At 37.0% G+C, this 26,899-nt stretch overlaps 1 long non-coding RNA gene across 3 annotated transcripts in view; it reads left to right on the forward strand.

Annotated features, from left to right (window-relative positions):
- The window catches only part of LOC137860421 (uncharacterized), a 135,257-nt gene that overhangs the window by 16,163 nt on the left and 92,195 nt on the right, over nucleotides 1-26,899 (forward strand). Inside the window, exon 1 of one of the 3 annotated variants that reach the window (XR_011098901.1) lies at nucleotides 5,422-5,535. The exons of the other annotated variants lie outside the window; for them this stretch is intronic. This is a non-coding gene — a long non-coding RNA (uncharacterized lncRNA). Of the gene's footprint in view, nucleotides 1-5,421; nucleotides 5,536-26,899 lie in introns of those variants that run through there. 3 annotated transcript variants of the gene reach the window in all.

Consider the following 26,899-nt stretch of genomic DNA (forward strand, 5'->3'; position numbering starts at 1 on the left):
TCCCTGATTGTCTACAATGAGATGGGCCAGCTGTGGTTCATGGATCACTGATAGTCCATGGTGGTCCGTGTGTTAGAAAGGGGATTAGAAGGGAATCCATTAATCTTCAGGCAACTATGCTTTGCTAGTTGTTTTAGGGACTTGCAGAACCTTCAGATTTTATGTATTTATTTTAATCTTGCCAGTTAAAATGAAGATATTAAGCGCTTGGCTGTCCTGCACCTTTTCTGGTACCTTTTTGCAAGAAACTCAATGTTTACTGTTATGAAATGTAAAGAGAGAAAAACCGCAAAGGCCAGCCTTGCCTTTCAAAATGACCTGGAAAACTCGAAGTAGCTTCTAAGAAAGAGATCGTATATGGGGATCATAAATTAAAGCTTCTGCAGTCAGGGAAAAGTCGTAAATATTACAATTTCACAGGCGTAACCAAGTGTAGTAGAATTCATTACATCTTTTCTGCTTAGAACTGTCCCACTTTGATGCATAACACAGTAGGATGGTCACACAAGGGAACATACCGGGTTTTTTGCTGAGAGTTTGAAAAGAGTCAACCATGAGAACAGGGTCCACTCTAAGAAGTGGCCCAGAAAGTAGTAGTCTAGGATCTTCTTTAAAACACTGCAAACTCCTTGGGGCACTAACACTGATCAGCAGACAAGTCACTAAATTATTGTAGTTTCCAATTGGGCTGTTTAAACATGTAACCCAAACAGGAGAGGTATTGACTGTGTCTCCTTATGCAACATAGAAATTCAAGTCCAGAACTTTGCTATTCACTTTGCTCTATGGGACTTAGGTATTTCTCCTGGGACTTTAATAATGCTTTCTTTAGTCTTGAGGAGTCTTAAATAAAAGAATAGTCTTCAGTCTTAAATAAAAGAATAGTGAATTTCATATGGATTTTTCTAAGCTCTTGCAGTTCTAATAAAGTGATACTGCAAAAATCTGTGTTAAAAACTAATTGGTTGGAAAGAAATATAGGGCAGAAGTTAAGTGAGGAAAAAGGGCAATGGGGGAAAAAAAAGTTTATTTGGTTAGGTATTGCCTCATAAACACAGAGGGGATAACAGACTTTAGTAATGGCATTATTTATGCAATAAAATTTCAACTCATCTTTTAAAAACAACAAAAAAAAAAGTCTTATCTGTTTGGACTCTTCAGCATTATGTCAGTGGAGGTATCCACTAATGACCTCCAGACTGAATGTTGCTTGTATGTCACTGTTCTTCCTCAGAGAAAGAGCTATTGCTTTGAGAACTGCAGTAGAGATGGGTAGTAGTATAGCATTACCTTGTTAGGATCTGGCCATATTTTGCTTGCTAACCTGGAACATTTTTTTTATTTTTATTTTTTCCCCAAAGTTAGCCCATGATTTACAGAAGACACCAGTGATCTTTTATCAGCCTAATTCATGAAAGATCTTTAACTTTCTTACATCCGTTTCCAATGCAGAATGTACCTGTGGTATCAGTTTTTGTTTGTTTTCTTTTTCATTAACAGGACGTAGGGGTAAAATATGTGAGAATTTAATATGTTCCATACTGCAGGCTTAGAGATTGAGCCAGTAATAGTCTAGCTAGCAGTTTTACATAACCTCTTTGACTTGAGTGGCTTTATTCTTTTCTTGCGCTATAAATGAAAAAGACTCAGTCCATTAACATTTAAATTGGAGATACAGATTCCTGATGTAAACTATTTGCAATGACATTAATAGTGGGCACAGCCCATTAGTGTGAGCTCATATTAGCAACATCTTAATAATCATGACAGAGCTTATTTTTTTTAAAGTTATGGGAATTTCACTGTAGCATATAATTAAATGTGTGTGGAATTTTTATTGGTTATAATTAAGATGCATGATCTTTGTTTATTATAGCATTAGAAAGTACTATAATAGCTCTAAAAAGCACTGCTTGTCATGTGGTATTGCTTAATTATGGAAAAATACTATAACACTTCAAGTTGGGCTGATTAAAGCAATTAGCACAAAATTATAATCAGATGCTATTAAAGTATATAAAAATATTTACAGGCCTCCTCATGACTATGGGAATTGAGCATTAAACATTGCTGTTTTTAAGGAGATGATGTAATTTATATTTTTACTATATAAGAAATAAAAACATGAATCTGCTAACCACTCATTGGGTAACATGATTGGAACTTGTGTATGTACTTAAGAATATATTCATATCCTTTAGAATTTTGTGTTATGTGTATTGGTCTTGATTTTTCTCTTATCCACAAAAGTTTTCACATTTGTATGTTTACAGCTGATATTTTATGATGTAGAAATGGGATCCTGCTATTGTTATAAGATCCAAAATTCAAGGTCATAAACTATGATAAGTCTCTCTTCTCTTTGCCCCTACTTGGGAAATACTGCCTGTCACTGAAATTCACCCTTTGGCACAATATTTATGCTACTGTTAATATTTTCCCCCAGGTTATTTTATGGGCAAATATGACATCTGTTCACCCCTTTTTGTTGATGGCTTGGGTTGTGCATGGATTCTGGAGACAATCAACAGTTCAGGTGGCTGAAACCACCACCAACATCAACTAAAATGCAGGAATAAATTAGGTGGATGGAACAAGGCATAGAATAGTTTTAATTACTACTTTGTCCACTTCCAAGTTCTGAATCTCTTGAGTGCACTTCTGTAAATCTTCTTTCCACAGTCAAATATTTTAAAATACTAAACAAAAGAAGGTGTAATTGGCAGTCACTTCTCTGAGCTGACTGTTTCATCTTGGAAATAGTTTTTATGTATTTCTTTGCAAATCTTGTCAGTTTCTTCTTGAATCTACTACTTTGAGGAAGACCTGATAAGAACAGAGCTCTGTGTGTAGCAAGTACTGAGAAGGAAGAGGTCATCAGCTGTAGTGAAAATAAATTTCATCTCAAAAGTTTCCCCACTATTTTATGTTATACATTAAAATCTTTCAGCTCATGGCCAACTTTATTTTGCCCAAAAAAATAAACATTCCTTGAATGAAGAGCATTCCTGTTCTTTAAGAATTCCTAAGTGCGATGATGTTACAGCTGGGAGATAGATGCCACAATTCTTATGGTAAGAGTTGAAGTATGTTTATCAGTGTTTATCTTTTTTTTCTTACTCTCACCAATCTATGCTAATTGCATAAGTGAGAGATGAGAGTCCTGTGGCAATTTCTGAGATACACTATTTTCCTTGGGCGATATGTTTCCTGAAACCATATTAAACTAATGCTGTGCATTTCTTCTAGTGCTCCATGTCAGTGGCTTGCTTACTTCAATCTGTAATTCTCTCTACTTGTTTTTTATTCTCTTCCCAAAGCTTTGGAGACTGAGTGTCCATGACAAATAGATGCCAACCATTTCCATATGCTACACAAATAACTTAATCTGTATGCAGCTCAATGGTTCTGATGAGCTGCTGCAGACTATTTTTATTTTTTTATTTTTTTTATTTTTTTAAGCAAATCCAAGCTCTGCGACTCTTAAAACAAAGTTCTTTCTGTGCCTGCACACTGTATGGTGACTTACAAGGTACCTACATGTGATTGAGTAAATTGGTGCAAAGTTCATGAATAACAAAAATAACACATGCATGGTTCCAGAGATAACCCTACAGTTTGTACTTTCAGGATGTTGGTAGTAAGATATTTCATTTTCTGGAAGAGAAAAAAAAATAAAGTACTTGACAATATAAGCTCTCTCAAATGAGGTACTGAATTATCTGTGCATTTCTGTTATATTAGGATACTCTTTAGCCAAATGCTGTTGTATTGACTCTCATCTGTTTCTTTTAAAAACAAAATCACTATTCATCTTGAGCCATACCTGTCTCTTGCAGTGATGACCATGGCAAGGAGATTCACTTCTAAAGTTTCTTTTCCTATGCCAAGGGGACAGACTTAGCTGATGCTGAGTCAAGACTAGTGGGTGGGAGAATGGAAGCTGGAAGACCATTTGATTAGGTATTCATCTGCTAGAAGATGAATATACTCCAGACTCTTAATAAGTTCTTACAGACACCACCAGCATGACAAAACATGAGGTGCCTAGAAAGGCAGCCTGGTTTTGTTGCTTATTTTTGCACAACCTCACTTGGGTTCTTTTTAGTGTCAGTTGTGTAGCTGTGTTAGAATAACTCAAGGGAACCATTATGCTGGAGTAGCCTGGCTGTTCAACCCCAGCTTCCAAACCTTTCATTGACAACCTATCTAAACTCCCACAGCTTTATTGCATCTCTTTGACCACTTACTTCTCTAAAGTGACATCTTTCAGCAGTTCCTCTTTCAGTTTGGCATGCTCATCTTGGCATCTTGGGCCTTTCACAAAAAAAAAGTCCTGCTGTGTACTTCCTATTCTACTTATACAATTATACTATTCTGAATTTGTGCTTTTTTTTTTTTTTTCCCAGACTCAATAAACAATGAAATAATAAGCTGTTCTTTGATCATTTAGATAAATAGATTTTGCTGAAATAATTTAGACTACCCAATCTCCTTTACTTGGTTCTGTCTCACTGCTCTCCTGTTCTCAAGTGTATGAGCTACTTTTGTTTCTTGTAAGCCAGTATCTTTGCTGCAAGATGAATGAAACTAGAATGTGAGGGCAGATCTACACCAGGAAATCAAGCCTTGATGTCGGAATTATCTAGATTGGCATAAGAGTAGTACTGAAGATAAGCAGCAGCAAAGACTAGCCACAAACTGCTGCATCCATATGGCCATGTTTGCCCTTTGGTATAGAAATATTAATTTTGTTCCAGGTAAGAACTCCATTTTTTTTTTTTCAAATTTTGATGGATGTCTGGATTGCTTTTTTTAAACAGCTATTGTTACAGGTGCTAATGAAATTGAGTTTCTTTGTATGTCAAGCACGTACTATAATGAAATTTTGTTTTGTAGCTACAACCACAATAGTCCAGGAACTGTGCTGTAATCACTAGATACTCCCCTCCCTTACTCATAGGCAAGTTGTTTAAATTAATGTACGATAAGAGCTTATCAGATTTTAGGGTGAAGTACAGAACAGCTGAGGCATATGATGTTCAGCCGACTAATTGCCTGGATTAACTTTTTGATTCTCACATTCAATGGCAAATCTGCCAACACCAAAGACACAAAAACTCAGCCTCTTCTGCTTCAGAAGTTCAGGTTTTGGTCATGAACATAATAACTAACAATATCACAATGAGAACTGAATTCAGTGACCTCTGTTATTTGATGGTTTCAGCAGCTCTGTCTCACTGGGAGTGCTTTGAATTTTTCAGTCAACCTAGCAACATACACTTTGATATGCTCTTCATTATTAAGCTAATAGGGAGGCACATGGAGGACTTTAAAATGGATTCAAGTGTGAAACCAGTAGGTAATATACATAATGAGCCCATTGCCACAGCTGTGCTGCTTGGTAGAGTTAAACTAGAAAGGAACTTGAAATTGGCTCTGGTTTGTGTTAGACCTGCACCTGTGAAGAGCAGAGATGTTGGGAATGTCAGGCAAACAGCCTGGGATTTCTTAATTGACTAAAGTTATCTATGTGTAAGTGATCTTGTAAAAGGTGACTGGGGGGAATGGGAGATTTTTGGTTTTATTTATTTTTAAAGGAGGAAAACAGCAACAAAATCCCCTATGTGTATATCCTCCTTTCTCCTCTGAGTTTCTGCTATCTATGTATCCCTTTCTCTATTACCGTATGTGGATTTTGGGCCTCCTTTCATACCTAAATTATCACAAGGCTTCTCACTGCAATATAATGCTATGATATGTATCTGTCTCTAAGTACTATCTGGGTCTCATTTTGCAAATACCTGAGTGTATTCAGATCTTGGTGTGGTATCAAATGTGCTGATACAGCAAGTCTACTCAAAAATTAATTTTTCAACTTGTTGAAGTCTGTCTATGCATCTGGAAGCAGGAAATCGTAAAATGATGCCCAATACTGTTATTTTAAAAAAGAAGGATGTTCTTGTGACTAAGACTGGAGTGGGAGAACAGAGGGAGGGAATAAAGACTTGGTTCTTATCTCTGTCAAATACTTTTCATGCCTTATAGCATGTCACTTGTCTCTGTGTATCCCTGTAGGGGGTCTCGTAACTCCTAATACCTGTAGGGATAATAGTCCTTCTTCTCTCCTCCTATCCATCCCATTGTTCTAGTTTGTGAACTCTTACTAGTAAAGTACTGTTTTTTGATGAGATGATATCTACATTGGTTCCTTCAAGCTGGGCTATAAATATTTTTGAGAATCATCTGTCAAAATATCTCAATGAAAAGAATGACTTGTTAAGCAAAACACCTTGTTGCCCTTATTTCCATGTTTTTTTTTTTTTTTTTTTTTTTGTAGTCTACAAGGACAGGCTAGGTGATCCCACATCTCCTGAAACGGTCTGTGTTTTTGCTCTACTGCATGATTTTCTGCAGTGTATTTTGGAGTTGTGATCTATCATGAGAATGATACAAACTAGGAATCTACAGGAGCTGGTGAACATAGAACTCAAATGAAAGAACAGCAATTCAGGCGACTGTAGCTCAGTTGTTTTCTCACCAGGATAATTCTGGACTCCTGAAATGCTTTGTTTTAACTGGTGGTTATTATCAATTGACAAGAACTTTATAATCTTTGAAATTGGAAAATTCCTTAACTTACTTATGGAATTCAAGTCAGTGTTCATGTAAAGAATGGAACTAAAATTTTGATATAGGGGTGCGTGTTTTTTTTTTTTTTTTTTTTTTTTTTTTTTTTTTTTCCCCACCTTGAGTGTTTTTGTAAGTTCTCTTTGGTGTAGTTAATGTGGTAAACATGACTTGTGTGTTGCTGTAAGTACATAACTATTCCAGGTTATACTTACAGACTTCTAGAACAAACATGCAAACAGTCAGGACAGACTGTACCTGATGAAATGCTGTGTGGTTTGAGAGACCTGGGTTTGGTAGGATACTGCTGCCTAAGCTCAACATGCAAAACATTTTTTTGTGATTTTGCATTTGTGTATAATGGAGCCTCGTTTCTTGGGGAAATGAAAGTGTAATTGCCTTTACAGAAAAGGAAGAAAGCGCTTTCAAGCTGTGTTGAAGATCTAAAGGGCATGGAACAAGGAGACTCAAAACTCTTAAAATAGCTTTTTTGTTTGTTTTGGGGTATCAGAGTTAAATATAAAGTGAAGCCTAAGACTAACGACTTAAGACTTTTCTTGAAATGTGAGCTTTTTGGTATGTATTTGTAATTTGGGGAAAAAAATGCACATCTTTTTGTTGTGATAGAACTAGATAAATTTGGGACATTCAAATTCCAAAGGCGTAAAAAGACCATCAGAAAAAAAAATCATCATCAACCATTACCTGTTAATTAATTAAAGGAAAATATATATCCTTGAAGTGCAGAAAGGACCTTATTTTTTCTAAAAGTGACAAAAATGAATGAAGAAATCTGAAATTTCTGGCTTCGCATTACATAGTACAAATGTTACTGGGGAGGCATTAAGTCTTGCCTTGGAGATTTCCTGCAGCTAACATTAACATGTTAAGTCTTATCATTGTCAAGATCCTACAGAAGAGTTGCTTTGTGTAGTTCTAGCCCACCCTTCTGTCACTGGCTTTCCATTATTAAGGATTAAGTATGGAGGAAAGAAGAAATGGAAAAACTATTTATTTACTTATTTTCAGAAGACCGAAGTAAAAGACAAGACAGTGAATCACTTGTTTGTGTTATTCCCTGTAATAGGCCAGGTTGGATGGGTTTTTGGGCAGCCTGATCTAGAGATGTCCCAGCCCTTGGCATGGGGTTTGACTTGAAAGTCTCTTCCAACCCAAACCTTTCTGTGGTTCTTAGTCACAGATACCCATGTATCCAGAGAATGTAAAGTTCTTTGTTCAAATAAAACAGAAATCTGTATTTCCAAATACCCTAGAAAGTGAACTGTTTGTTGTTTTTTTTTTTTTTTTTTCCTTCCCATTTCACTGTCTTTTTTTTTTGTTTTGTTTTGTTTTTGGTGGTCAGGCACCACATAGTCACTCCTGAAATAGTAAAGTATCTTTTAATAGGAAAACTTAGGAAATAACCTTTTATGATTCTTTGCACGATGTTATTTCTACTTCTAAAGTGGCTGACTTTAGCTTCAGTGGTGGCCAACAGCCAGGAAAAGAGCAAGACAGGGCTTGCTAATCAAAATGTGAGTCTTCCTTACAATGTTAAAATAAGGGAATAATTTCCCTCATAGGCAGTCGAGACAAGGTTCTGGCAGGGACTGCAGCTCTCCATGTGATCCCTCACCCAGGATTATGGTGCCTACATAAACTAAACAGATTATCAGGTCAAGTTCACAAGTGTTTTAGTTCTTGTTTTTTGTTTTGTTTTAGTTCTTGTTTTTTGTTTTGTTTTAGTTCTTACAAGACATCTCTAACATCTCTACTTTGCCGTTGTGGGGGGTCTTTATGTGAGGCACTTGCATCCACAGTCTTCTTGAGGGTAAGCTCTAAGCATGATCCCACCAGAACCACATCCAAACTGCTTCTTGGATAAATGTAGCGTTTGATCCAGCTCATATCATCATCTTGGTTGTAGGCCAGATAGATAGCTACAGTTCCACTTTATTTACTTCTGTCAGAATTCAAGAGAGAATTCAAGGTATATCTGCAACATTTTTGAAGCTAAAACTTTGTTTCATTTTCCATTTTTCTCATAGGTGTTGGCTACTTTTTTTGTTTTGCTTGTTTCTTCAGTACATCTTATCCTGCTTTTATTGCATGAGTCTTTGTGTTTGTATATGGAGCAAAGTTAAGAGAAAAATCTGCATTTGCTTTTCAATTTGGACTGTTTTTAAAACTTAAGTCATAGCTGTCTGAGTGTGCTGTCTCTTCAATGGAATAATTTTGAAATAATAGTAATAATAATAAAAAAGACAGGGATCAAGTTGTAATAAAATGTTGTTGTTCTTCCTTCCTGTTTTGATTGAAACCAGAGAATTGAAGTTGCTAACTTATTCAGTTGGAAGACTGGAAGTTTCATACTCAGGATATTGTAGTTGGATCTGCCATAGCTTAAAACTAAATTAACACACTAGACAATAAAGCCTTCTACACATGCTGTAAAATAAAAATTCCTTTGTGAAGAATTATAAAGGCATAATATAAATAGTAAAGGCTTTCTAAGGTGATAAAAATAAATCTAAAATTAAAACAATTTAAGAATACAATATACTAAGAAATAGTACCATAATATTAATGTTTATTATCATAGATCAAGGGTACTAAATTTTGAAAACTAATTTTACTGTGAAGATAGTGTATGTGTGTCTTTGCATTAGTCTGACTTTCACCATTGAAGGAGTTGTTTAAAAACAAAACAAATAAATGACTAAACCAGGGAAATTCCCTTTTGCTAGATTTCTGTCTCATGCCTTATACCAGGAGCAGTTGAAAGCTGTGTAACAGATGTTGAGATGTTAAGCAAGGACACCTCAGTAATATGCTTATTACTGTCTGGAACACAGAGCTTGCAACTGCATGCTTGACTCCTCTGCTTGATACTGGGCTTTTAGAGGTTTTTGGCCTTGCTTAGACCATGTGCCTGGCTAAGGAGTTTGTACTAGTGGTAGATGGACTCCGCAAAAGGTTAAATTTCTCTTTGCAAGAGAGACGTGCCTCTTCCTGTCTTTTTGAACTCTGTTAATTAATGTGAACTCTGTTGTTTCTTTTTCATGCAATATTCAGGTTGTTTTAAGCTTCAAACTTGAAATCTGCATTCTCATCAATGAAACCCCTCAGAGCTGCGATTGTCTGTCCTGTATTTCTGAGTTCCTGTAGTGGAGGAGCTTGATTTTTCTTTCTTAAAACCTTCAGTTTGGGATTACTGCATATTGTTGCCTCTGAGAGAGGCAGCCGGTGCTGCTCTGCTATATTAAACCTTATACCTGCTGCATGCATTGATCCAGCAAGGAAAAACTTTTCCTGTGCTGGTAGGCTTGTGCTTTGGGTGGTTCTGAGTTCAGTACTATGTTTGGCTATACTTGATTTCTTCTGATTCTATGATTCTGCCTCAGCTTCACAATTACTTTTAATTTTAGGAGCCAGGCTTCTAACAAAACACCGCAGATTCCTGAAGAATAGCCTATAACACAAATGGATGGTATAAGCACTTTGTCAGCATTCCTATTTTGTAAACCAGCACAGTTTGAAGAGCATGTTCTTTACATGTTGATGCTAAGTTAAATACTAGGAGCGCTCCAAAATGCTCTTCAACTTCTATTCATAAGTGTTCCACAAAAGTGGGCTTTTCCAGTGACGAAGCTAGCCACATTATCACAGAATATTTGCAGATTGTATTTTTTTATTTTTTTCTATAGATCTGTGAAAGGTACTAAAAATGGTTTAAGTGTTTTGCACACAGGATTTTGAGGAGAATTTGCCCAACTCTGGCAGAGGCTGCAATTCTAGCACTTACCACATGAATTCAATGTGACACTTTTGCCCTTGGCAAGATAACAAGTTTTGAGCAAATTTGTCCCAGTGAGAATTTAATGCTATTTTCACTAAGATATGTCCCTGTTTTCAGTGTGAATCATACTTGTTTTGTTATCCTGTGAAGTAACAGTTCTCAATCTTTGCAAATATTTTACTTTTGTAAGCAAAGTAGTGAATTAATTTTTTTTTAATTTAATTATTTTTATTATTTCTTAAAACTTTTACCTGCCAGTGATTTGGCCTAGTTGTTTCCTCTGAGGAAGAGAACTAATGTTGACTCAAAATTGTCCAAATGTGAAACATTTGCATTAATCTTGGTGACAATTCTCAGTTCAGTGCATTTTATAATATCAAGCTTAAATGGAATAAACAGTTTTTTGAATCATATTGTCCTGCACTAATATGATGGGATGTCTACTAATCACTCTGAAGTGTCTTATTTGAAGATAAATAACCTTTGTAGTGGAAACAAAAGTCAAAATGATTTAATTATATGCTGACATGCTTAAAAGCAGTTGTGTATATAAATAGCATTATGGTCAGTTTTGATAGGAGGCCCACAATGAATATTATTAGCAGGGACTTTAAATTGAAAGATATGCTCCCCATGAATAATGTAAAGTAGCAGAATAAGATGATGCATCCTAACAAAACAAACATATATTTTAATCTTGAATTCCATTTGAGTGGTGTATATCTATCATTTCCATCCATGCAATAAGAATCCTCAAAGACTATCATCTGCCCCATTTTTTTTCCTGGCTTCTGTTCATGTTTCCTGATATTTCTAGCTCCTTTTGCTGTCTTCTTGAATGTCTTTTCATATTTTATAGTGCATTTGCCTCCCACTTCTTCCCTGCAAGGTGTTAATCTTTCTCTGTGCTTCTATTTCACATAAGACGTTTACATGCTAATTTTCACTTTCCTTGATTTCTTAAAATGCTTTTTTAAACTCCATATCTTTATGTAGCAATAGTATTCTGAAATTGTTAACATATATATTGTCAAAAATGCCTTGTAGGAAACAAAGAAGACGATAAAGCTCTTTAAGCAGCCATGTTTATGGAAATCATTTGAACCACACTTTTAAACTGTGCCTCGTTGTATGAGCAGCAGCTGCAGACTTCTGGGTACCTTGGCCAAATCCTCACTGTCTACAAGCAATATATTAATTCTTGAATGAATATTCAGGGTGATTCAAATTTAAGGAGTACAGAAAAAAATGGCTTTTACTGAGGTGATACAAGTCTTTTCAATCTGCTTACTTTACGCCAGACTGATTTTTACTTCATGGTGAAATCAGGGTAATCTCCTTGAAACCAATGTCAATAATCAGAATGTATTTATTTACTTCTGTAACTCATTTGGTCCAAAAAAATAGTTAGCAATAGATGCAGAATACATGAGCCAAATCTTAGGGGCATTAAATGTATCTGGACTTGCATCAGGTTTTTATCACGTGCAGCTACATTCCTTTTGAATGAATTCTGAAATACACATAAGTGTCGATTCACTGTGGGCTAGTAATTGAATGTCAAGGTGTCATTTTGGGACACACGTAAGAATTCACTGAGCCTCAAGAATCTGAGCACATGGAATAGCTGGGGATCTGGGTGGAGACATGAAGTGGAAAAGGGAAAAGACAAGGTTGAAGAAATGGGGTTGGGGAGCTGAACCTGTTGCTCCCAAACTTTAGTGTCATGAATCGTTGTCAGTCTTGCATATACTTATGGTTGCCTACCAAAAATTGTGCTCCTGAACTTTGAATTGAGAACGATGTAAAGGTGAGGGGTCACCAGGTTTTGAGCAGAAAGGTCATAGGGAACTCTTGTAGTGGGAAGTTGGCTAGGATATTCTGCATTTTTAAGTAGAATGTGTGGCAAACTCTGTTCCACTGTGTTAGGAGGTTGTACTGACTTAGGAAATGACAAACTATTCTTCATTGCATAGGAAAAGACTGAGGAAATAGATTCACTCTTCTTAACTTTTATATAGGTGAGTTCCTTGGAAATCCTGATTAAAAAGCAGTTAGATAAGTTTTCTAGAGAGACAATCAGTTCATCTTGAGAATGAGATGGTCTAGCCTTGATTACTCCAGAGTCCACAAGTCCCAGTGATAATTTGCTAGATAGTCCTGTGACTGAAGTTATGTCCAGCAAAGTTGTTTACTCTGATAACTTAATTGTCAAGTTTAAACAATTTTACGTAATTTAAGAAAAATGTTTTAAAAAGGTTTAAAAAAGGTTTCCAGGGAATGCGTTTAAGGTCATGCTTTGTATGTAACCCTTGCGTACTGAGGATTATTACAAGTTTTGCTTGTTGTTAGTTTATGTAAAAACTTGCTTTGCTTAGCTGTGACTCTGGGTATACATGCTTGAGTTTTCTACTATTAGACCTGCCTCCAACTCAAAGGGCTACTCCCATAGTTTCACTGAGCTGAAATAAAATTGGATCAGTTTAGCTCATGATCTTGAATTCTGTTAGACAAACTGTTTTTTATTTTTATTTTTTTTTCCTCTGTGTTAGAAATACTAGAAGGGAGGAGAAGAAGAAGTAACTTTCTGTTGCTTGGCTGTTGAAGAGTGTACTGGTTTGATTTAAACTTTTTTTTTTTTTTGACACAAAGTAGCTATGTAGAAAATAAAATGTCTATAAATAAAAGCCTTGCAGTTTAGTTGTGTAATTACTTACTGAACAACTGAGTCTGAATTGAGTTTCCCTCTATCATTTCAGTTGCAATAAAATTCCTTCTTGGCTCCTGCCTCAGAGGGTGAGTGTTTTCTGTGTCCCTCATCTTCTTTGAGTCCCTTGCCTATCTCAAATGCCTTTAAGCATCTCGCTTGGCACTGTTTATGCGTATGTGTGAGCAACAGAAGGAAGTCCTTGCTTTTAACCAGCTTGGTGGATGATGAACAGCTTTGTGATTGAGTTTCAAATAGTGTCACTACAAAGAGAATTACTGAGGAGCAGTTCTGATTGTCAGCCCAGACAGAGGAAATGGCTCATTTGAGGGCTGGTTCATGCAGTGTGTATTCATGTTTCTCTGTGTTGGAATACAGCTGTTTTGACTGAGTGAAAGGGATGATGTTGTTTAGAGCATAATCTTGGCTAAGAAAGCATTATCCAACAGCATGTTCTTTCTTTGCTTACTGTGTACTGTTTTTAAAAAAACAAAGCTGGATTCTTGCTGAAACTTATTCCTCATCTAACCTACCACTCCTCTCCCCTCCGTGGTAGCCATGACCCTGGGCAGAAGTTGAAGGGTCTGACTGCTTTCCTCCACATAAGCTCTGCTGGTGTCCCAGGTGCCTGTTACACCAACCGCTCAGCCCAGGGCCCTGCTGTGGGGCTGGTTGCTGCACCTGGCGGATTTCCAAGTTGCATGTGATAGCTTCTAGAGGTGTCAAAAGCAGCAGGAATCCAGAGTGCCCCATGTTTTGTAAAAGTATGTAAGGTGGACTGAAGTTTGTTCACCATGGTTTTTGTTAGCAAAATTAAAAGCCTTCTTCCGTCTGGAGCTTAGGTGTAATATACACAATCATGGGCGTTCCTGAATATTTTGAAGGTATGTGCTAACTGTACTGTGATGTTTGTTGTTATTGTAACAAAGAAAGTATTTTGTTTGAAAGCTTGTGTTTACATCTCAAACAAAGGGAGGGAGAACGAAGTGTGGGGATGTCCTGTCAGTGCTGGCAGTGACAGACCCACTGGACTCTGTGTTCAGGACTTGTAATCTGTTGTGGGGTTTTCTTTGGAGACAATGATTGTCCAAGTTGTGATGCAAATGTGATGCTTTTGTTTACCACAACCTTTGTTACCACTTCCAGTTGTGCTCAGTTGGCCAGCAGTGGCTGTGTGGAGAGGGGCTGGTGACGTGTGGTGGTGGGCCCTCCCTCGGCCTGCAGTTGAACCCAGGCACTGTCAGCGTGGCACAGGTGAGTCTGAGGTTTAGAATTGACACCCTGCTTCTTGGTTCCTCACGCGTGCTCCGCTTTAACAAATGGGATTTTACAGGAGTTGGCTGTTTCTTGGCAGGCCTAAGTCCTACAGGGAGCGTGCTGATGAGTTGTGTGCCCAGCACACTGGGTCCCAAACCTCTGGCACCCCTGGAGCATAGGACCACTGTGCCAACTGAAAGGTGCTCATCTTTCCTTGCAGGTGCATTTAGCGTCCATCTATATACATAATCTGTTTATGCTTGGCAGTGTTTCTGTTTGTATATGTTTGTGTTTCTCTAGAGCCAGCTGCCTGCTTTGCAAATGTAAATATTTTACATATAAGGCTTTAGAATGGTTTACGTTGTTGCTCACCAAAAGGTGCATGCTGTATTTTTCTAGGTCTTTGGCTAAATGCATATATAACTTTTTCCTATAAAGTAGAATAATAAGGTAGAATACTTTCCCTAAGGAGTTAACTAATATCTCTGAAACACTCTGAGGTTCAGATTGAGAAGTCTTCAATACGTCCCTGATTTTCTGACTCCATTGCTTATTTGTTTAGTCTGATGGGAATAGGCTTTGTCTACTGCGCTTGAAGAAGAAAAGAAGATTTTGTGCTCCTGGGAGGTGAAAGCAGTTTTCATTGGCATTTTAGTGAAATATTAAAGGCAAAGCAGATTTGGAGGGACATACTGCAAAGGCTGTCACAGTGATCAGAGAAGCACTGGAGTGAGGAAAGGGACAGCTAAATGTGTAGGTGGAGAGTCGGTCCATTTGTGCAAAGGTATGAGTAACCAAGGTTATGAATTGGTTGCAGATGGGACCTGGCAAGCAAGAAAAGTGGAACAAAATTATATTGACATCCCTGTGTTGTCTAAAGACCACTACAAGACCATTAGTATTGCTGCGTAGCCAGCAGGGAGGCCCTGTCAGGCTGAGATTTTACTTAGGCAACTGGTATTGATTTTTGGTGTGCTGCCAGGATGTAGGAAGGAAAAGATTTTTTCCTGTGCCCATATTCATGGCTGCAAAGCAGTGTGCTTGTAGCTGGAACGCAGGGTTGAGAGTGGCTGGGTGCTGTCCTAACTCTGACCTGTCTGGGGGAACAAGACAACTCTTTTCAGCTGCAGCTCTCCCAGGTCTCTCTGGGTGCTGTGGGGCTGCTGGCAGGATCCAGGGACAAAGCTCACAACAGTGTGGGAAGAAGCCCTAAGGATTTAAGCCTCTTGTTTCTGGCCAAACTCAGATCCAGATCTTGCCAAGTAAATCTGTTAGTAGTGCTTCTGTGCTGTGGCTGCTTGCCTAGTGAAAACTGACTGGGGCTGCAAATGGGCTGTGAAGCAGCTATCACGTTTGGTAGCAGCTCTTGATCTTGGGTCTCACTGGAACTGGCAACCTAGGAGGGGAGAAGCTTAGTACTTAGTGACTGCTTGTCCTCTTCCTCTTCCTGCAGCGGATGTGTGCCTGTGCTAGTTTCTCTTAGGTATTTACAACAGCGCAACTTAACATGTTTGTAATAGGTTTATTTCTCTGCTTCCTTAAAGGAAGCTTGGTAGAGAGAAATTTCTGGCAAGAGAAAAACTTGTGTGAAAAACAGTGATTTACAGTCTGCTTGTAATAGATGTGGAGAGACTGACCTAGTCTTAAATCAAGTAGGATCCTTCCTTTGGATTTAAGCTACCTCCTAGTATATTGTTATTGATATACTCTTTCAGTCGAGAAAATAAATCTGATAGAAATATGTTTTTCTTCATTCCATTGTGTGTATAACAACTCAGCTGACGGTGCCTTTTCTTGAAAATTTAAATACCCACTCACAGAAAGTTAAGAGTGCTGAATTTATAGAGAACGTGTACTAAAATAACAGTGCTGTTTAACTGTAATAGATAAGCTAAATATCTTATGCTATTTCATCCCTGTTCGTGTGTCCTTACCTGTTTTCATGCTGTGAAGCCTACTGAAATGTCATTCTGCTATTCATTTGACGGGAGATTATTACCGTGGAGGATAGATCTGAACACTGCTTGTTTCCAAGGGGATAAAATGAAAACATTCTTTTGGGAATTTGGCCCTTTAATTATGGGTAATTTTTTTACAAATTGGTTTTGATCATCGAAACACCAGATTAAATTTTGACATTGATTGTAGTCAGTTCTTGTAATGCTCTCATTTTTTTTGTTGTCTTGTGGTGCAGGCAGTTTGTGCTGTGAAGATTTGTTTGCTGCTTCTTTACTTATACTCCCTCCTCCATTGGTTTTGGCCACGTATCTGATTGGCAAGGCAATTATAATCAAGAAAACAAAACACCAATCCAGAAAAACAAGATTTTAAAAATTATAAATGTTTTTAATTTTGCATTAGTAGTAGTGATTAATTAGAACTTTGTGCAGAAACCCCATGTATTTAATAGTCAAATGGTGATTAAAGAGTAAACAGCCACTTGTTAATGTTTTCCCACTCGTTCTAAAGCACAGCAGAAGCTGAGCCCTTACCTTACTCTTTTTACTTGGCTCTCCCTCCAAGACCTACTCAGGTCCTCTCTGGCTTGACCCTGAAGTAGAAAATTATCTGATCCTGTATTAAGTTGAGTCACCAAATATCCTTGCTTGCCTGTGGAGGGTGTTAGCCCCTTAGAGCAGAATGACATGAGCAATTTCAAATTACAGCTTATTCACTCAGGTCTGGGGAGCTCCAGAGTATGCAGTACTGTATTTAATGTTACTGTTCAGTGCTTTGTGACTTTTTTTTTCCATGATAACACAACCTTTATCTGAGCTCTGTCTAGTTAGGCTATACAGTAATCGGAAAAAGGCCACTGGTTTTTATTAACCGTAGAGAACCTGCTGCAATATAAATAACACTTCTGTAATGTTCTGTGTGCAACGTTGGTTTTGTAAGATGTAAGCATAGGGTCTATTTAAGGAATTGAGGTGCTTTATGAAAACCTATTGGAGTAATATAAAACACATCAGTGCATTGAGCAAGAAAATGCTAGTACAGGTTTGGATGTCACTTAGATGGTGTTATTTGTGAGCATGGCTGTTTCTACCCACGTTTTTGAAAAATACATAGTACAGTGGGACCGTTTTGTTATTTTAGCAACGTTTTTGTGTAAATAACTTGCAAATTTTTTTGAGTGGAGAATTCATTTTCAGGTTTGAAATTTTTTTTTGCATGCCAAAGGTCTTTCCTTCTGCCCCTTCACACACACATGCATGTAGTCTAGTTGCCCTTCTATAGCCTTGCATTTGAATTTCAAGCTGGAGACCATAGATTCCTTAAGCTCAGTACAGTCTCTTGCCATTATGCAGACACATTTGCTAAATTTAGAAATATATGCAATAGTTCCAGGAAATGCTACTTAAAAATCCCTACTTTACGACATCAGCTGACAAATACCCGCTTGCAAGCCGGTAAGATGGGTGGTGTTTTGGCCTCTGCTGGTTGATAGCAAATGATTACAGATAAGCTGTAGGATATCCATTTATTCACAAGGACTTTTTGTCTTGCAGCTGAAGGAAATGTTACTGATTCAGAAAGCTGTGTATGTATGGCAATCAATTTTAACTCTCCCTCTCTGCTGATAATGGAAACTTCTGTCTCACCCCCAGTCTGGCTTGTGCAAGCTGCCTCTTCAACACGTTCTGAGCTTGACATAGTTCTATAAGTCACTTTATGATAACGGAAGATATTGTTAGGCTAGTGAACAGAAAAGCATAAATACAGAAGTGTCAAGCTGCCTTCAGTTATGCCTATTTATTATCCCATATGAGTGCATACACTACTTCAGAAAACTCCAAAGATTTTAATCATTGCATGTGTTGGGAGGGGCAGAAGCTGTCACAGGGACCACAATAACTAAGCCTCACACATAGCAGGGTGCAGAACACAAATTAAGGAGACCTTTGCTCCAAAACTGCAGTCATTTGCTACACAAGGCATGAAAATCTTTCATAAGAAGGTTTTTAGATTTCTAGGACTCTGTACACCAGTTAATGCAGGGTGACATAAACACAGGCAAGTGCTTCCACTAGAGGGTATTGGCACACTATATATGGTAGCATATTATAGATAATATCTAATAAGTCTCATTTATTATGCCTTTATATGAGACCTTTAAAAGTCCTTTCTCTTGTAAAGCCCATGTTCCCCATAACCTCTTCCATTTTTTGGCTAGCAAATGTGTTCCCAAGTGGTAAACCACTTGACACCAAACTATCCAATGGCTCATGCCAAAAAGGTGTTTAGATGATCAGATTCCAGAGAAACTGACTGTCAGCCGTGTAATGTGAGGACTCACCCCTCTGTAACACAGCAGCTTTCAGAAGGGGATAAGAGGGCTCAAATTCTGCTGTCTGAGCATTTCCAAAAACTGTCTGTCCTGGAGGCAGGAGGAAAGGAAGCACAGCAAAGGAGCTCCTCTTTTAAATAACATCTTGATGGCCCGTTGCTATCAAGACTTCTAGAGAAAATCTAGGATGGAACCTTTTAATTTATAGTCAGGGCTGGCTTATTTCGGAGAAGAACTTGCATTTGATTTCCAGAGAAATGTCATGTTGTAGTATAATCCTGAGTGTATTGCTTTTGGATTTAAAATGTTGAGAGAGAGAGAAAGTGTGTGGTGTAAGATCGAAAATATCAAGGGCTTCTTATGGGCTTGATTCAAAGTGCACTGAAGTCAATAGAAAGCTCTGGGTGGCTTCCATTTAAAAACAAAACAAGAAGAACCCTACAACCTAATGGTGTAGAAAGCACTCAGAAAGTAAAATATTAGCTTTAGTCATCTGGAATAATTTTCAGTGTTACTCTATTTTTTAAGCTAATTCCTTCTGAATATCTTTTTTTTTTTTCAAGGAAAAAAAAAAGGTCTTTGGGGAAAGAGCTGTCGCTTTATTTGTTGTGCATAACGTGTTGATTCAGCTATGTACATTTTTCATTAAGATATGTATATATAACATTAATGCCTGTAAATTCCATGTACTGTGAGAGACCTGTTTAATAGGTACTGCGTAGACCCACGAACAACAGTCCCTGTATTAACAACTTCAAATTAAAATGGAAACAAAATAAAAAGAGGCAAAATAGAAGAACTTGGGATAGACTTCATATTGTCGTATTCCAGGCTTATGACTTAATGCTTAATAAAAAAAATAAGGGAGTGAATTACACTCCTAGAGACTGTTAAAAAAGCTTTGTCTATGCTGTATCTTAGAGGGGAATGTCTCTAGCATTGACAGATTATCAACACGTGTAAATTACCCATTCCCGGTTCTGAAGCAGTCTGTAAATATAACATTAGAATTTCTGAACTAAAGCTCTTCTCTAGACATTAGAAAGAATTTAGTCCTGTGACTTTCAATAATAATAAAGAACAATCAGTTAAATCCAACTTTTTTTTTTTTTCCTCCTGTATTAGAAATCTCTATATTAATGAAGAAAAATTGGTGGATGTAATTGTTTGAGTATAGCTGCATCAGGTACTGAGTCTAGGTAGTGGGTAAACTAGTTAGCAGTATGTGAAGCAGCAGCATGGAAACTGAAATGGCATGGCCAGGTGTGGACATGTAGTGGGTGGTCACTGGGAGGCATAGAGCATCGTGCTGTCTGCTAAGCTACCCAGGGCCATTGGACCCAGGTGTACCAGAGCCAGCCAGGTCTCATCTCTGGCACCAGCTGTGCCGATACCTGGCATGAAGGCAGACCCCAAGAGTCGTCCTCATGTGCCTGCTCTGTTGGTGGCAGGCTAATAGCGCGTGTGAACAAGGCTCACCACAATGCTCTGATTCCCAAAGCAGTGCTGCTTATCCCTGGCAGTGAAAACAGGTAAAGTGAGCCATCAAAGTGAAATTCACAACAAATATTAACTTGTGTGGGTTGCAAAAAGCATTGTTGGTCTCTTCCATGGTAATCAGGTGACTTGGGGAACTGATGATAACGCAAATGAGCGTGCTGAGAAAAGGATTTTAGTGAGAGAGCCTTTTTTGTAATATCTGTTTTCCATTCGAATTGGAGACTGAAGGATCAAGTAATAGGAAAAGATGTTTGAGATTGATCTGTAAGAAATCATTTTATTGTTACAGTCATTAATGAAATGTCCTGAATTATTCAAACATCTACAGCGGTATTAAAGATTAATCAATCTATATGCCATGTACCAATACTTGCTAATTTTGTCTTAGAAGGTAAATGCAAAAAAAATGACTATGTAGAGGGAAGAACAAGTTTAGATAGCTGCTTTTCTTTTTTCTTTTTTTTTTTTTTTTTTTTTTTTTCTTGTAGTATTGATAGCGTTATCTTAATAATTTAAAATTTAGAGAGGGATAAAGACTACTTAAATTTTCTGCTTCTCCTCCCAAAATAGGGTTTTACAATTACGTGAGGATTTTAGTGTTCTGCCTAATCTAAATTAAAATCATCCAATTTGTGAAATTCCTACTGATTTTTTTTAAAGATTGAGTAGATTAACAGATCTAGTTTACAGCTTGCCATTCCTAATGTTTAATCTACTTTTCTTTTTTCCCCTGCATAAATAATGGAAACACATTCTGTAAAACAGTCTTTAAGAATACATAGGTTTTTTTAACCTTTTTTTCTTTTTTTTTTTTTTTTTGGTGTGTGTGTGTGTAGGTAGGGAGGTCATGATACTTTCAGATATGTGGATTTCAGGCTAGTTCCAGATATGCATACTTGAACATGACATGGGAAAGTCGCATACAATTTATTGTCTCATTACTGTCACTTCATTATGAATTTGTTTTCTATTCACTATTGTTTCTAAACACCTTTCAGTATATTTGTCTTTTATGATTTCCTTTGCATTGTATACCTGATTTGCCATTAAATGTTTAAACTCACCTTTTTCCTCATTGAATGCCACTTGTTATTGTCTGGCCACATTTCTGATTTCTGAATACCTGTTTTATTTCTGTCATCATGGAAATAGATTAGTTATCATTATATATAATTTCTGTAATCAATTTTGATATAATAATGTCTGCAAATTTAGTTGGCAGATTTTTTACAATTGTATGAAATCATTCAGGGTCATTACATTTATTATACAATCCCTTTTGGATGTAGTTCTGAAGTGCAGCTAAGCTAGGCTGGTGGAATGTTGTTATCAATAGTATTTTGGGGAGACATCCAGAGCTATACTTTTTACTGTGGATGTTTTACTCTCTTTCATAATCGAGACTATTATTACGAGGTCAGTTATGCCTGTTCAAGTTCTTGTAAGGACTTTATTGTTGCACTTTGAGAAGTTTGTTTGCTACTAGAGATGCAGCATGGTCATTGATAAATTAGGTCTCATTCACTCTGTAAAGTAGGGTGAGTAACCAAAATGCAGAAACAAAGCTGTATCTTCCAGCAAGTATCTTGAGAGAGCAGGGTCCTTACATGTACAATTCTTTATGCAAAGCTTGGTAAATGTCAGCAGTTTAGCTTTTTCATTCTGCATTGCAATATTCTACCACTAAAAATCTTCCTGAATACCACATTGATGGGTAGAGAAAGACTATTGTAAATCATAAAACATTTACCAACTAAATTTAGTATTAGGTTTTTCATGATCTTCATTCTTTTTCTGCTTTATAACTATATTTTCGTTGTGTTTGTGGTGTGATAGAACAAGAAAAATGCTTCTGTGTATGTGATTCCCTGGAATTAAACATAAGCATTTTTGTAGAACTTCAAGGTAAGTTATGGGAGTAATGGTGTTCTTGTTGAAAAAATGATTTTTTTTTTTTTTTCCCCAGCACTTAGAATGGCTGTTAACTCAACAGTTGCCTCTCACTGATGCTCAGATACAGCACATCTTTGGCAAGCCATTGGTTACGATAATGAATAAGCAGCAATATGAAAATGCATTCAGTGCTAGAAATTAGTAGCTCTTCAACCATTTCCAGTACATGCATTGATAAAACAAAAGAACCATGGAAGCTGAGAAATATTCCCAAATTAATTCTCATTTGCTTCAGAGAGACCAATTTAGCTTTTGGAGAAAATAAATATTTTTGATATCTTATAATTTTAGGTTGCTTGGATTTTTGGTCAACTGACTCGGCATCACCAGCCATGAAATAATGTTACTGTACCATCATCTGCCATATATTTGCCAGACTGAAGGTGTGAAGTAAGGCTGGGCTGGAGCTGCTTTTCTCTTTAATCATGTATTTCATATGCTAAAATAAAACATGAGCTTTATAAGTAAATGTACAGCTGAAAATTATTCAGTATATTGGTGATGTTTCCTTTTTTAAAAGCTTTGAAAATCTTGTTGCAAAATATATTGCATTAAGTTGTTCTAAATTTTTAGAGATAATTTGAATTTTTTTCTGTTTTGTCTTTCTAAACTCAAGTTCTAATGCCTAGATTTTGTGTGTCTGAGGTTAGTTTCCTATAAGTGTTTTGTGACATACAGCACAAGAAGCCTCCTTAGGAGGTCAAAGTAAGTGAAAAACTTTTTGCTCATGCTTAAAGAAGCTACTCAAATATGCATTTAAGTCAAAGTGAGACAGATGTTGGTGAATACATATTTTAGATGTTCTTTTTTGGGATACTCTGTGGCAAGAGCACCTGTCTTGCTGAATGAAAACATCATGAAGGAATGAAGTGGCACTTGTGCTGGTTCAAGCATTTTAAAGCAGAGATGCTCAGCTATCATTTAACACAGCAACATCTGTAGCACAGGAGATGTTTGAGATCATGCTGCAGGTTGGGCTTGCTTCATCTTGTTCATGTCAGCTGTTCCAGCTGGTCCTCCTGGTGCAATGAGAGGCTATAACGGTAACTATGAAAAACAAGATGTAAACTGCAGTTCGGCTTATAACGCTGAGACATCCAGCACAGCCCTTTCTTAGGACAGAGGGTTTAGGAAACACATGACTGAAGTCTTTTCTGTGTGTTTTCTCTACAGAGGTGAGGGTATATTTGCGTTCCTCTGCCTGTACGCTTGACTTGGAATTCATAGGAATTACTCCAGTAGCTCTGTCATATTGCATTTGCCGAGCTGTAGGAATGGAAGATGAACGTTTCCAGGTTAAGGAATTATATTTTATTAATGGGAAAATTCACTTACCTAGGGCACAGGATTCTTCTGGTTGCTGTAGACTGTTGCACCGCAAGCTAGAACTTTCTTATTAACGACAGTCAGGTGCAGAACTGGCACTTTTGACCTTCTGTGAGTGTCCCTAAGCAAGAGACTAAACTGTAGATAAAAAAAAATGTGGTTCCTGGCTCTTAAATACTACTTTTATCATGCTGATACTGTGTGGTTTAGTAAATCATTTCCTTCCTCTGAGTCTGAGTCACAACTGATAACAGTTTATAATGTGCCTGGTGGCTATACAATGTCTGTATTAACTGTAGTACGCTTTTGTTGTTGTTGTTTGTTTTTATTTATTTATTTTTCCCAAAAGTGTCTCCTATATGTATGCAAATTTAGAGAAAAAGAATCTTAAACTTACTGAAGGAGCAAGAGTAAGTTCATACTAATTAATTCACAAGTCTTTACTATTTATCCATTTTTCTTCCCCCTTTTCTCCTGTGCAGTAATTATAAGAGGAAAAAATGTCCCTTTAAGTCACTATTGACTTAAGAGATTCTGCTTTTATATAAGAAAAAACTGTCGTAGCACTCATTTGAATTTGGAGGCTTGTATTTGAGTTGGATAACTTGGAATGAATGCTGTTTGTTAATAAAAATAATCACTGAAAAGAAATAAATGCTAGTAAAGTTAGAGCACTTATCCAGTTATTCATTCATATTTTTGTTCAGTAATTTGGTATTTAGTTTAAAATGAATTTCATGTTGTGTTTTTATTTTGGTGAACTGTAGGTTCCTTCTTCATGAAACTTTTCCCATTATAAATGCTTAATTTATTTGGTTTAAGCTACCAGTGATGAATACAATTTGTTTGGGTGTGTTAAGGTGGATTGTTTCCAAAATGATAGCAGCACGTTTAAATTCATCAAAGTTATTGCCACATTGAACTGCTGGCTAGCTAGACTAGTTAGTGGCAGTAAATAGCTAAAGGTATACATGTTGTATTCAGATGATGAAGTTCTTGGTTCTAATGTCCTTGTAAAGACCAAAAGTGTTTTGAGACGTATTTTGTTGTGGAGCTGGGGGAAACTCAAGTTAATTTCTCTACTAGAAGCACAGGATGGGATTATTTTTTGTACTATTAAATAGAAATTAATCTTAAATGTATTCCTAATGCACCAAGCTCTGCAGTAGTGAAATACCAATAGGATTATTGGTATTGCACTGCTAAGATATTAGTCTCATAATTCTGTTGTGCCTTGGATATGAGGAAGCTGTCTTGAATCATATAAAGGTTAGGGACAGCTAATCTCTGAAAAGATGCAGGAAATCTCATTTTGTCATCCACCAGCTGGAGTAGGTGGCCAGCCAAAACAGCCACGTGCAAATGTGTCCAAAAGAAATAGCAGAAATTCTAATTTGTGTCCAAGAAGGTGCAAATATCTGAGTCAGAGGGAGGACTTTGCCCCCTGTTGCTTACTGAGATACTGAAGCATTAAAAGATGGAGAGAAAACATATCTTCTCTGTTACCTCAGGCATTGTGTGTAACAGCTTCAGAGGGTGCCAGAGTGATGTTGAGCAGTTTAAAATCTTTTATTAGTTTTTCATGGAAAAGCTTTAATGCATAAAAAGGTGTTTCAAACTTAATAAAGGAAATCAATACTGGAATCTACAAGATAAACAGAAATGTTTCACACTGGTATTGTTTTAAATGATACAAACTTTTTAAAATTAAACTTTACCAGTGATAAACTGAGTACAGCAATACTGAGAACAATATAAACAGTGGAATTAATAAAATTAATTGTCACTGTCTAGCTTAGGAAATGTGAAGAAATTTAAGATCATGAATAGAGCAGAAAGAAGGTTTCTTTCTCTCATTTTGATGTATTAGTTGGGCTAAGTTTTCATCCAATAAGTTTGAGAAGTTTGCTATAATAAATAAAAAGGTTACAATTCTGGAACAGCAGTTCCCTTATTTAATACAGCTAATGGGAAAAAGATATTAATTTGTCAATTACATTCAAAGGCATTAACTAGGTACAAATAGCTCCGTCAGAGTAGACACTGAATAGCTCATTACCCTTGCAAATACTACAGTGCAGTCGTAAGCATTAAACACTTGTTCTCAGTAAAAGCAAGAAAGTTTGGAAATTACATTGGAAACATTTGAAACTCTAACACCCCATAAGAGTGCCTATGTTAGTTACAAACACATTCCTTTATTTATTTTTTTCCTGACAAAGCAGATTAAATGAATAAATCCATGTGAAACACCACGAAGTGTAGCAAACCGCATGTACACAACTGGTTTTCAAAAATATTGCTGTCATGACAAAAACTCTAAGGTATCAAATAGTAATTTCAACAAACTAGCTAATTAAACATAATGGTTGTAGGGTAGTTCTGCCCCCGCAACACTGTCATTTGTAGTTATTATTGACCAAGACATCTTTCACAAGTGAACCCACTGAGCAGGACATTTTTTTTCCTCCCTATATAATATAAATCATATTCTAAAGCATTCAACAATAAGTAATGAAGAGGTTTTCTTTTTCTTCATTTGTAAATTGAAACTTAAATAGCTCAGAAAAAAAAAAAAGTGAAGGTCTCATCTATATATATTTCCTGTAAGATTTAGTCTGAAGAATAATTTGAGGACTTTAAGTGTCTAGCACACAATAATTTCATCTCTAAACACAGGTTCATCCTCTTGGACTGTTGCACAAATATTTAGTATGTACGTTGTGTAGTGGGTATATCCTTGAAGAAAATAAGCACTCCATTGAAATCAAGACTAATATTGAGCAGCTTTGTGTAAAGATAGTTTGTGAGAGCATAAATGCATTCTCTAGAGTTACTGTACAGTGTGCGAGCAGTCAGGGCACCCACTGGTGTGGCCGTGGTGGGGCCATGCAAGTAGTTGTGTGTGGGGCTCCCTCCTGGCCACTGCAGCTTTCTGAGCATGCTGGCTGCAGCCTGGGAACAGGGGGAGGCAGAAGCTATAAGATGAGAGGGGTTCATTAGAGCAAAGTCACTTGCTAAGCCCAAATTCTCCTGTTCTGCTTTGAACTTATAAATTCTTTAATAAGGAATAAAATAATAAAGAAGGAATTAATGAAAATTACCTCTGGAGCAGTGGCAGCAGTGCATGCAGGTGTCATGATTAGGGTGCATCTGAGGTATGGGAGCACCGAGGTGATTCGGAAGCAGAGTGTGCAATGGAAAACTGGGGTGGGCAGCAGGGAATCATCTGCATCTTGGATCTTCTGCTAGGAGGAGCATGATGTTATTTTCTTCCTCCTTGTTGGTCTGCAATTCCGCGCTACATCTGAGTTTACTATATACGTAGTGTTTTACATAGGTTGGGTATTTATTCATCCTTAAGCTAAGTGAGCTCTTGTGGTTGCATTTATTTGAGCAGTAGCTCAAATGAGCTGCCCCTGGGCAAGTTATTTGT

The sequence above is a fragment of the Anas acuta genome, chromosome 8 (assembly GCF_963932015.1).
Source record: "Anas acuta chromosome 8, bAnaAcu1.1, whole genome shotgun sequence".
Classification (NCBI taxonomy): domain Eukaryota; kingdom Metazoa; phylum Chordata; class Aves; order Anseriformes; family Anatidae; genus Anas; species Anas acuta.